We start from the raw sequence: 7,500 nt of genomic DNA, 5'->3' as shown, positions 1-7,500 counted from the left end.
ACTTTCACACCTGCGGCCATACCACCCTGAAAGTGCCCGATCTCGTCTGATCTCGGAAGCTAAGCAGGGTTGGGCCTGGTTAGTACCTGGATGGGAGACCGCCTGGGAATACCAGGTGTTGTAGGCTTTTAATTTTTTCTCACAGTCCGGGGAGAGCTTTTTGCCATGTGTTTCTTGCTCATCATCAAAGCTTTAAACCCTTATTTGAACCTTCTCACCTTCTCTGTCCTGTCCCAGGGTTTATAATTCTTTTTGTCTGACGACAAGCAGCAGCAGCAGCAGCAGCAGCAGCAGCAGCAGCAGCAGCAGCAGCAGCAGCAGCAGCAGCAACAGAATAAGAGAAGTAAAATAAAAAACTTTCACACCTGCGGCCATACCACCCTGAAAGCGCCCGATCTTGTCTCATCTCGGAAGCTAAGCAGGGTTGGGCCTGGTTAGTACCTGGATGGGAGACCGCCTGGGAATACCAGGTGTTGTAGGCTTTTAATTTTTTCTCACAGTCCGGGGAGAGCTTTTTGCCATGTGTTTCTTGCTCATCATCAAAGCTTTAAACCCTTATTTGAACCTTCTCACCTTCTCTGTCCTGTCCCAGGGCTTATAATTCTTTTTGTCTGACGACAAGCAGCAGCAGCAGCAGCAGCAGCAACAGCAGCAGCAGCAGCAGCAGCAGCAGCAGCAGCAGCAGCAACAGAATAAGAGAAGTAAAATAAAAAACTTTCACACCTGCGGCCATACCACCCTGAAAGCGCCCGATCTCGTCTGATCTCGGAAGCTAAGCAGGGTTGGGCCTGGTTAGTACCTGGATGGGAGACCGCCTGGGAATACCAGGTGTTGTAGGCTTTTAATTTTTTCTCACAGTCCGGGGAGAGCTTTTTGCCATGTGTTTCTTGCTCATCATCAAAGCTTTAAACCCTTGTTTGAACCTTCTCACCTTCTCTGTCCTGTCCCAGGGCTTATAATTCTTTCTGTCTGACGACAAGCAGCAGCAGCAGCAGCAGCAGCAGCAGCAGCAGCAGCAGCAGCAGCAGCAGCAGCAGCAGCAGCAGCAGCAGCAGCAGCAGCAGCAGCAGCAGCAGCAGCAGCAGCAACAGAATAAGAGAAGTAAAATAAAGAGCTTTCACACCTGCGGCCATACCACCCTGAAAGCGCCTGATCTCGGAAGCTAAGCAGGTTTGGGCCTGGTTAGTACCTGGATGGGAGACCGCCTGGGAATACCAGGTGTTGTAGGCTTTTTCTTTTCTCACAGTCCGGGGAGAGCTTTTTGCCATGTGTTTCTTGCTCATCATCACAGCTTTAAACCCTTATTTGAACCTTCTCACCTTCTCTGTCCTGTCCCAGGGCTTATAATTCTTTTTGTCTGACGACAAGCAGCAGCAGCAGCAGCAGCAGCAGCAGCAGCAGCAGCAGCAGCAGCAGCAGCAGCAGCAGCAGCAACAGAATAAGAGAAGTAAAATAAAAAACTTTCACACCTGCGGCCATACCACCCTGAAAGCGCCCGATCTTGTCTGATCTCGGAAGCTAAGCAGGGTTGGGCCTGGTTAGTACCTGGATGGGAGACCGCCTGGGAATACAAGGTGTTGTAGGCTTTTAATTTTTTCTCACAGTCCGGGGAGAGCTTTTTGCCATGTGTTTCTTGCTCATCATCAAAGCTTTAAACCCTTATTTGAACCTTCTCACATTCTCTGTCCTGTCCCAGGGCTTATAATTCTTTTTGTCTGACGACAAGCAGCAGCAGCAGCAGCAGCAGCAGCAGCAGCAGCAGCAGCAGCAACAGCAGCAACAGAATAAGAGAAGTAAAATAAAAAACTTTCACACCTACGGCCATACCACCCTGAAAGTGCCCGATCTCGTCTGATCTCGGAAGCTAAGCAGGGTTGGGCCTGGTTAGTACCTGGATGGGAGACCGCCTGGGAATACCAGGTGTTGTAGGCTTTTAATTTTTTCTCACAGTCCGGGGAGAGCTTTTTGCCATGTGTTTCTTGCTCATCATCAAAGCTTTAAACCCTTATTTGAACCTTCTCACCTTCTCTGTCCTGTCCCAGGGCTTATAATTCTTTCTGTCTGACGACAAGCAGCAGCAGCAGCAGCAGCAGCAGCAGCAGCAGCAGCAGCAGCAGCAGCAGCAACAGAATAAGAAAAGTAAAATAAAGAGCTTTCACACCTGCGGCCATACCACCCTGAAAGCGCCCGATCTCGTCTGATCTCGGAAGCTAAACAGGGTTGGGCCTGGTTAGTACCTGGATGGGAGACCGCCTGGGAATACCAGGTGTTGTAAGCTTTTTCTTTTCTCACAGTCCGGGGAGAGCTTTTTGCCATGTGTTTCTTGCTCATCATCAAAGCTTTAAACCCTTATTTGAACCTTCTCACCTTCTCTGTCCTGTCCCAGGGCTTATAATTCTTTCTGTCTGACGACAAGCAGCAGCAGCAGCAGCAGCAGCAGCAGCAGCAGCAGCAGCAGCAGCAGCAGCAGCAGCAGCAGCAGCAGCAGCAACAGAATAAGAGAAGTAAAATAAAATACTTTCACACCTGCGGCCATACCACCCTGAAAGCGCCCGATCTCGTCTGGTCTCGGAGGCTAAGCAGGGTTGGCCCTGGTTAGTACCTGGATGGGAGACCGCCTGGGAATACCAGGTGTTGTAGGCTTTTTCTTTTCTCACAGTCCGGGGAGAGCTTTTTGCCATGTGTTTCTTGCTCATCATCAAAGCTTTAAACCCTTATTTGAACCTTCTCACCTTCTCTGTCCTGTCCCAGGGCTTATAATTCTTTCTGTCTGACGACAAGCAGCAGCAGCAGCAGCAGCAGCAGCAGCAGCAGCAGCAGCAGCAGCAGAATAAGAGAAGTAAAATAAAAAACTTTCACACCTGCGGCCATACCACCCTGAAAGCGCCCGATCTCGTCTGATCTCGGAAGCTAAGCAGGGTTGGGCCTGGTTAGTACCTGGATGGGAGACCGCCTGGGAATACCAGGTGTTGTAGGCTTTTAATTTTTTCTCACAGTCCGGGGAGAGCTTTTTGCCATGTGTTTCTTGCTCATCATCAAAGCTTTAAACCCTTATTTGAACCTTCTCACCTTCTCTGTCCTGTCCCAGGGCTTATAATTCTTTTTGTCTGACGACAAGCAGCAGCAGCAGCAGCAGCAGCAGCAGCAGCAGCAGCAGCAGCAGCAGCAGCAGCAACAGAATAAGAGAAGTAAAATAAAAAACTTTCACACCTGCGGCCATACCACCCTGAAAGCGCCCGATCTCGTCTGATCTCGGAAGCTAAGCAGGGTTGGGCCTGGTTAGTACCTGGATGGGAGACCGCCTGGGAATACCAGGTGTTGTAGGCTTTTAATTTTTTCTCACAGTCCGGGGAGAGCTTTTTGCCATGTGTTTCTTGCTCATCATCAAAGCTTTAAACCCTTATTTGAACCTTCTCACCTTCTCTGTCCTGTCCCAGGGCTTATAATTCTTTCTGTCTGACGACAAGCAGCAGCAGCAGCAGCAGCAGCAGCAGCAGCAGCAGCAGCAGCAGCAGCAGCAGCAGCAGCAGCAGCAGCAGCAGCAGCAGCAGCAGCAGCAGCAGCAGCAGCAGCAACAGAATAAGAAAAGTAAAATAAAGAGCTTTCACACCTGCAGCCATACCACCCTGAAAGTGCCTGATCTCAGAAGCTAAGCAGGGTTGGGCCTGGTTAGTACCTGGATGGGAGACTGCCTGGGAATACCAGGTGTTGTAGGCTTTTAATTTTTTCTCACAGTCCGGGGAGAGCTTTTTGCCATGTGTTTCTTGCTCATCATCAAAGCTTTAAACCCTTATTTGAACCTTCTCACCTTCTCTGTCCTGTCCCAGGGCTTATAATTCTTTCTGTCTGACGACAAGCAGCAGCAGCAGCAGCAGCAGCAGCAGCAGCAACAGAATAAGAGAAGTAAAATAAAAGACTTTCACACCTGCGGCCATACCACCCTGAAAGCGCCCGATCTCGTCTGATCTCGGAAACTAAGCAGGGTTGGCCCTGGTTAGTACCTGGATGGGAGACTGCCTGGGAATACCAGGTGTTGTAGGCTTTTTCTTTTCTCACAGTCCGGGGAGAGCTTTTTGCCATGTGTTTCTTGCTCATCATCAAAGCTTTAAACCCTTATTTGAACCTTCTCACCTTCTCTGTCCTGTCCCAGGGCTTATAATTCTTTCTGTCTGACGACAAGCAGCAGCAGCAGCAGCAGCAGCAACAGCAACAGCAGCAGCAACAGCAACAGCAGCAGCAGCAGCAGCAGCAGAATAAGAGAAGTAAAATAAAAAACTTTCACACCTTCGGCTATACCACCCTGAAAGCGCCCGATCTCGTCTGATCTTGGAAGCTAAGCAGGCTTGGGCCTGGTTAGTACCTGGATGGGAGACCGCCTGGGAATACCAGGTGTTGTAGGCTTTTAATTTTTTCTCACAGTCCGGGGAGAGCTTTTTGCCATGTGTTTCTTGCTCATCATCAAAGCTTTAAACCCTTGTTTGAACCTTCTCACCTTCTCTGTCCTGTCCCAGGGCTTATAATTCTTTCTGTCTGACGACAAGCAGCAGCAGCAGCAGCAGCAGCAGCAGCAGCAGCAGCAGCAGCAGCAGCAGCAGCAGCAGCAGCAGCAGCAGCAGCAGCAGCAGCAGCAGCAGCAGCAGCAGCAGCAGCAGCAGCAGCAGCAGCAGCAACAGAATAAGAGAAGTAAAATAAAGAACTTTCACACCTGCGGCCATACCACCCTGAAAGCGCCTGATCTCGGAAGCTAAGCAGGGTTGGGCCTGGTTAGTACCTGGATGGGAGACCGCCTGGGAATACCAGGTGTTGTAGGCTTTTTCTTTTCTCACAGTCCGGGGAGAGCTTTTTGCCATGTGTTTCTTGCTCATCATAAAAGCTTTAAACCCTTATTTGAACCTTCTCACCTTCTCTGTCCTGTCCCAGGGTTATAATTCTTTTTGTCTGACGACAAGCAGCAGCAGCAGCAGCAGCAGCAGCAGCAGCAGCAGCAGCAGCAGCAGCAGCAGCAGCAGCAGCAGCAGCAGCAGCAGCAGCAGCAGCAGCAGCAGCAGCAGCAGCAGCAGCAACAGAATAAGAGAAGTAAAATAAAAAACTTTCACACCTGCAGCCATACCACCCTGAAAGCGCCCGATCTCGGAAGCTAAGCAGGGTTGGGCCTGGTTAGTACCTGGATGGGAGACCGCCTGGGAATACCAGGTGTTGTAGGCTTTTTCTTTTCTCACAGTCCGGGGAGTGCTTTTTGCCATGTGTTTCTTGCTCATCATCAAAGCTTTAAACCCTTATTTGAACCTTCTCACCTTCTCTGTCCTGTCCCAGGGCTTATAATTCTTTCTGTCTGACGACAAGCAGCAGCAGCAGCAGCAGCAGCAGCAGCAGCAGCAGCAGCAGCAGCAGCAGCAGCAGCAGCAGCAGCAGAATAAGAGAAGTAAAATAAAAAACTTTCACACCTGCGGCCGTACCACCCTGAAAGCGCCCGATCTCGTCTGATCTCGGAAGCTAAGCAGGGTTGGGCCTGGTTAGTACCGGGATGGGAGACCGCCTGGGAATACCAGGTGTTGTAGGCTTTTAATTTTTTCTCACAGTCCGGGGAGAGCTTTTTGCCATGTTTCTTGCTCATCATCAAAGCTTTAAACCCTTATTTGAACCATCTCACCTTCTCTGTCCTGTCCCAGGGCTTATAATTCTTTTTGTCTGACGACAAGCAGCAGCAGCAGCAGCAGCAGCAGCAGCAGCAGCAGCAGCAGCAACAGAATAAGAGAAGTAAAATAAAAAACTTTCACAATGCGGCCATACCACCCTGAAAGCGCCCGATCTTGTCTGATCTCGGAAGCTAAGCAGGGTTGGGCCTGGTTAGTACCTGGATGGGAGACCGCCTGGGAATACCAGGTGTTGTAGGCTTTTAATTTTTTCTCACAGTCCGGGGAGAGCTTTTTGCCATGTGTTTCTTGCTCATCATCAAAGCTTTAAACCCTTATTTGAACCTTCTCACCTTCTCTGTCCTGTCCCAGGGCTTATAATTCTTTCTGTCTGACGACAAGCAGCAGCAGCAGCAGCAGCAGCAGCAGCAGCAGCAGCAGCAGCAGCAGCAACAGAATAAGAAAAGTAAAATAAAGAGCTTTCACACCTGCGGCCATACCACCCTGAAAGCGCCCAATCTCGTCTGATCTCGGAAGCTAAGCAGGGTTGGGCCTGGTTAGTACCTGGATGGGAGACCGCCTGGGAATACCAGGTGTTGTAGGCTTTTTCTTTTCTCACAGTCCGGGGAGAGCTTTTTGCCATGTGTTTCTTGCTCATCATCAAAGCTTTAAACCCTTATTTGAACCTTCTCACCTTCTCTGTCCTGTCCCAGGGCTTATAATTCTTTCTGTCTGACGACAAGCAGCAGCAGCAGCAGCAGCAGCAGCAGAAGCAGAAGCAGAAGCAGAAGCAGAAGCAGAAGCAGAAGCAGAAGCAGAAGCAGCAGCAACAGAATAAGAGAAGTAAAATAAAAAACTTTCACACCTGCGGCCATACCACCCTGAAAGCGCCCGATCTTGTCTGATCTCGGAAGCTAAGCAGGGTTGGGCCTGGTTAGTACCTGGATGGGAGACCGCCTGGGAATACCAGGTGTTGTAGGCTTTTTCTTTTCTCACAGTCCGGGGAGAGCTTTTTGCCATGTGTTTCTTGCTCATCATCAAAGCTTTAAACCCTTATTTGAACCTTCTCACCTTCTCTGTCCTGTCCCAGGGCTTATAATTCTTTCTGTCTGACGACAAGCAGCAGCAGCAGCAGCAGCAGCAGCAGCAGCAGCAGCAGCAGCAGCAGCAGCAACAGAATAAGAGAAGTAAAATAAAAAACTTTCACACCTGCGGCCATACCACCCTGAAAGCGCCCGATCTCGTCTGATCTCGGAAGCTAAGCAGGGTTGGGCCTGGTTAGTACCTGGATGGGAGAACGCCTGGGAATACCAGGTGTTGTAGGCTTTTTCTTTTCTCACAGTCCGGGGAGAGCTTTTTGCCATGTGTTTCTTGCTCATCATCAAAGCTTTAAACCCTTATTTGAACCTTCTCACCTTCTCTGTCCTGTCCCAGGGCTTATAATTCTTTTTGTCTGACGACAAGCAGCAGCAGCAGCAGCAGCAGCAGCAGCAGCAGCAGCAGCAGCAGCAGCAGCAGCAGCAGCAGCAGCAGCAGCAACAGAATAAGAGAAGTAAAATAAAAAACTTTCACACCTGCGGCCATACCACCCTGAAAGCGCCCGATCTCGTCTGATCTCGGAAGCTAAGCAGGGTTGGGCCTGGTTAGTACCTGGATGGGAGACCGCCTGGGAATACCAGGTGTTGTAGGCTTTTTCTTTTCTCACAGTCCGGGGAGAGCTTTTTGCCATGTGTTTCTTGCTCATCATCAAAGCTTTAAACCCTTATTTGAACCTTCTCACCTTCTCTGTCCTGTCCCAGGGCTTATAATTCTTTCTGTCTGACGACAAGCAGCAGCAGCAGCAGCAGCAGCAGCAGCAGCAGCAGCA

The 7,500-nt window shown here is 50.0% G+C and overlaps 17 non-coding genes and 4 pseudogenes across 17 annotated transcripts; all 21 read left to right on the top strand.

The window, feature by feature from the left end:
* Window positions 1–8: 8 nt before the first annotated feature.
* LOC128477103 (5S ribosomal RNA) lies at window positions 9–127 on the top strand. Its single transcript, XR_008348089.1, has one exon. It is a non-coding gene; the product is annotated as a 5S ribosomal RNA (ribosomal RNA).
* A 236-nt stretch (window positions 128–363) lies between these two features.
* LOC128479443 (5S ribosomal RNA) lies at window positions 364–482 on the top strand. The gene has a single exon (XR_008350321.1). It is a non-coding gene; the product is annotated as a 5S ribosomal RNA (ribosomal RNA).
* Window positions 483–721: 239 nt separating this feature from the next.
* LOC128476527 (5S ribosomal RNA) lies at window positions 722–840 on the top strand. Its single transcript, XR_008347535.1, has one exon. It is a non-coding gene; the product is annotated as a 5S ribosomal RNA (ribosomal RNA).
* A 281-nt stretch (window positions 841–1,121) lies between these two features.
* Window positions 1,122–1,230, top strand: LOC128480496 (uncharacterized; annotated as a pseudogene).
* A 237-nt stretch (window positions 1,231–1,467) lies between these two features.
* Window positions 1,468–1,586, top strand: LOC128479226 (5S ribosomal RNA). Its single transcript, XR_008350110.1, has one exon. It is a non-coding gene; the product is annotated as a 5S ribosomal RNA (ribosomal RNA).
* Window positions 1,587–1,813: 227 nt separating this feature from the next.
* Window positions 1,814–1,932, top strand: LOC128476627 (5S ribosomal RNA). The gene has a single exon (XR_008347631.1). It is a non-coding gene; the product is annotated as a 5S ribosomal RNA (ribosomal RNA).
* A 227-nt stretch (window positions 1,933–2,159) lies between these two features.
* On the top strand, window positions 2,160–2,278 carry LOC128478300 (5S ribosomal RNA). Its single transcript, XR_008349226.1, has one exon. It is a non-coding gene; the product is annotated as a 5S ribosomal RNA (ribosomal RNA).
* A 246-nt stretch (window positions 2,279–2,524) lies between these two features.
* On the top strand, window positions 2,525–2,643 carry LOC128479333 (5S ribosomal RNA). The gene has a single exon (XR_008350217.1). It is a non-coding gene; the product is annotated as a 5S ribosomal RNA (ribosomal RNA).
* Window positions 2,644–2,859: 216 nt separating this feature from the next.
* On the top strand, window positions 2,860–2,978 carry LOC128476526 (5S ribosomal RNA). The gene has a single exon (XR_008347534.1). It is a non-coding gene; the product is annotated as a 5S ribosomal RNA (ribosomal RNA).
* Window positions 2,979–3,208: 230 nt separating this feature from the next.
* Window positions 3,209–3,327, top strand: LOC128476525 (5S ribosomal RNA). Its single transcript, XR_008347533.1, has one exon. It is a non-coding gene; the product is annotated as a 5S ribosomal RNA (ribosomal RNA).
* Window positions 3,328–3,608: 281 nt separating this feature from the next.
* On the top strand, window positions 3,609–3,717 carry LOC128480406 (uncharacterized; annotated as a pseudogene).
* A 206-nt stretch (window positions 3,718–3,923) lies between these two features.
* LOC128479440 (5S ribosomal RNA) lies at window positions 3,924–4,042 on the top strand. Its single transcript, XR_008350318.1, has one exon. It is a non-coding gene; the product is annotated as a 5S ribosomal RNA (ribosomal RNA).
* Window positions 4,043–4,282: 240 nt separating this feature from the next.
* On the top strand, window positions 4,283–4,401 carry LOC128479322 (5S ribosomal RNA). Its single transcript, XR_008350206.1, has one exon. It is a non-coding gene; the product is annotated as a 5S ribosomal RNA (ribosomal RNA).
* Window positions 4,402–4,703: 302 nt separating this feature from the next.
* Window positions 4,704–4,812, top strand: LOC128480058 (uncharacterized; annotated as a pseudogene).
* A 284-nt stretch (window positions 4,813–5,096) lies between these two features.
* Window positions 5,097–5,205, top strand: LOC128479599 (uncharacterized; annotated as a pseudogene).
* A 237-nt stretch (window positions 5,206–5,442) lies between these two features.
* On the top strand, window positions 5,443–5,561 carry LOC128477305 (5S ribosomal RNA). The gene has a single exon (XR_008348285.1). It is a non-coding gene; the product is annotated as a 5S ribosomal RNA (ribosomal RNA).
* Window positions 5,562–5,776: 215 nt separating this feature from the next.
* On the top strand, window positions 5,777–5,895 carry LOC128479376 (5S ribosomal RNA). The gene has a single exon (XR_008350257.1). It is a non-coding gene; the product is annotated as a 5S ribosomal RNA (ribosomal RNA).
* A 224-nt stretch (window positions 5,896–6,119) lies between these two features.
* On the top strand, window positions 6,120–6,238 carry LOC128478337 (5S ribosomal RNA). The gene has a single exon (XR_008349262.1). It is a non-coding gene; the product is annotated as a 5S ribosomal RNA (ribosomal RNA).
* A 258-nt stretch (window positions 6,239–6,496) lies between these two features.
* Window positions 6,497–6,615, top strand: LOC128477957 (5S ribosomal RNA). Its single transcript, XR_008348903.1, has one exon. It is a non-coding gene; the product is annotated as a 5S ribosomal RNA (ribosomal RNA).
* Window positions 6,616–6,840: 225 nt separating this feature from the next.
* LOC128478484 (5S ribosomal RNA) lies at window positions 6,841–6,959 on the top strand. The gene has a single exon (XR_008349400.1). It is a non-coding gene; the product is annotated as a 5S ribosomal RNA (ribosomal RNA).
* A 246-nt stretch (window positions 6,960–7,205) lies between these two features.
* LOC128476524 (5S ribosomal RNA) lies at window positions 7,206–7,324 on the top strand. Its single transcript, XR_008347532.1, has one exon. It is a non-coding gene; the product is annotated as a 5S ribosomal RNA (ribosomal RNA).
* Window positions 7,325–7,500: the final 176 nt, after the last annotated feature.

Source organism: Spea bombifrons, chromosome 2, assembly GCF_027358695.1.
Source record: "Spea bombifrons isolate aSpeBom1 chromosome 2, aSpeBom1.2.pri, whole genome shotgun sequence".
Taxonomy (NCBI): domain Eukaryota; kingdom Metazoa; phylum Chordata; class Amphibia; order Anura; family Pelobatidae; genus Spea; species Spea bombifrons.
Note: the sequence above shows the minus strand (reverse complement) of the source record. Positions and strands in the feature narration are given on the sequence as shown.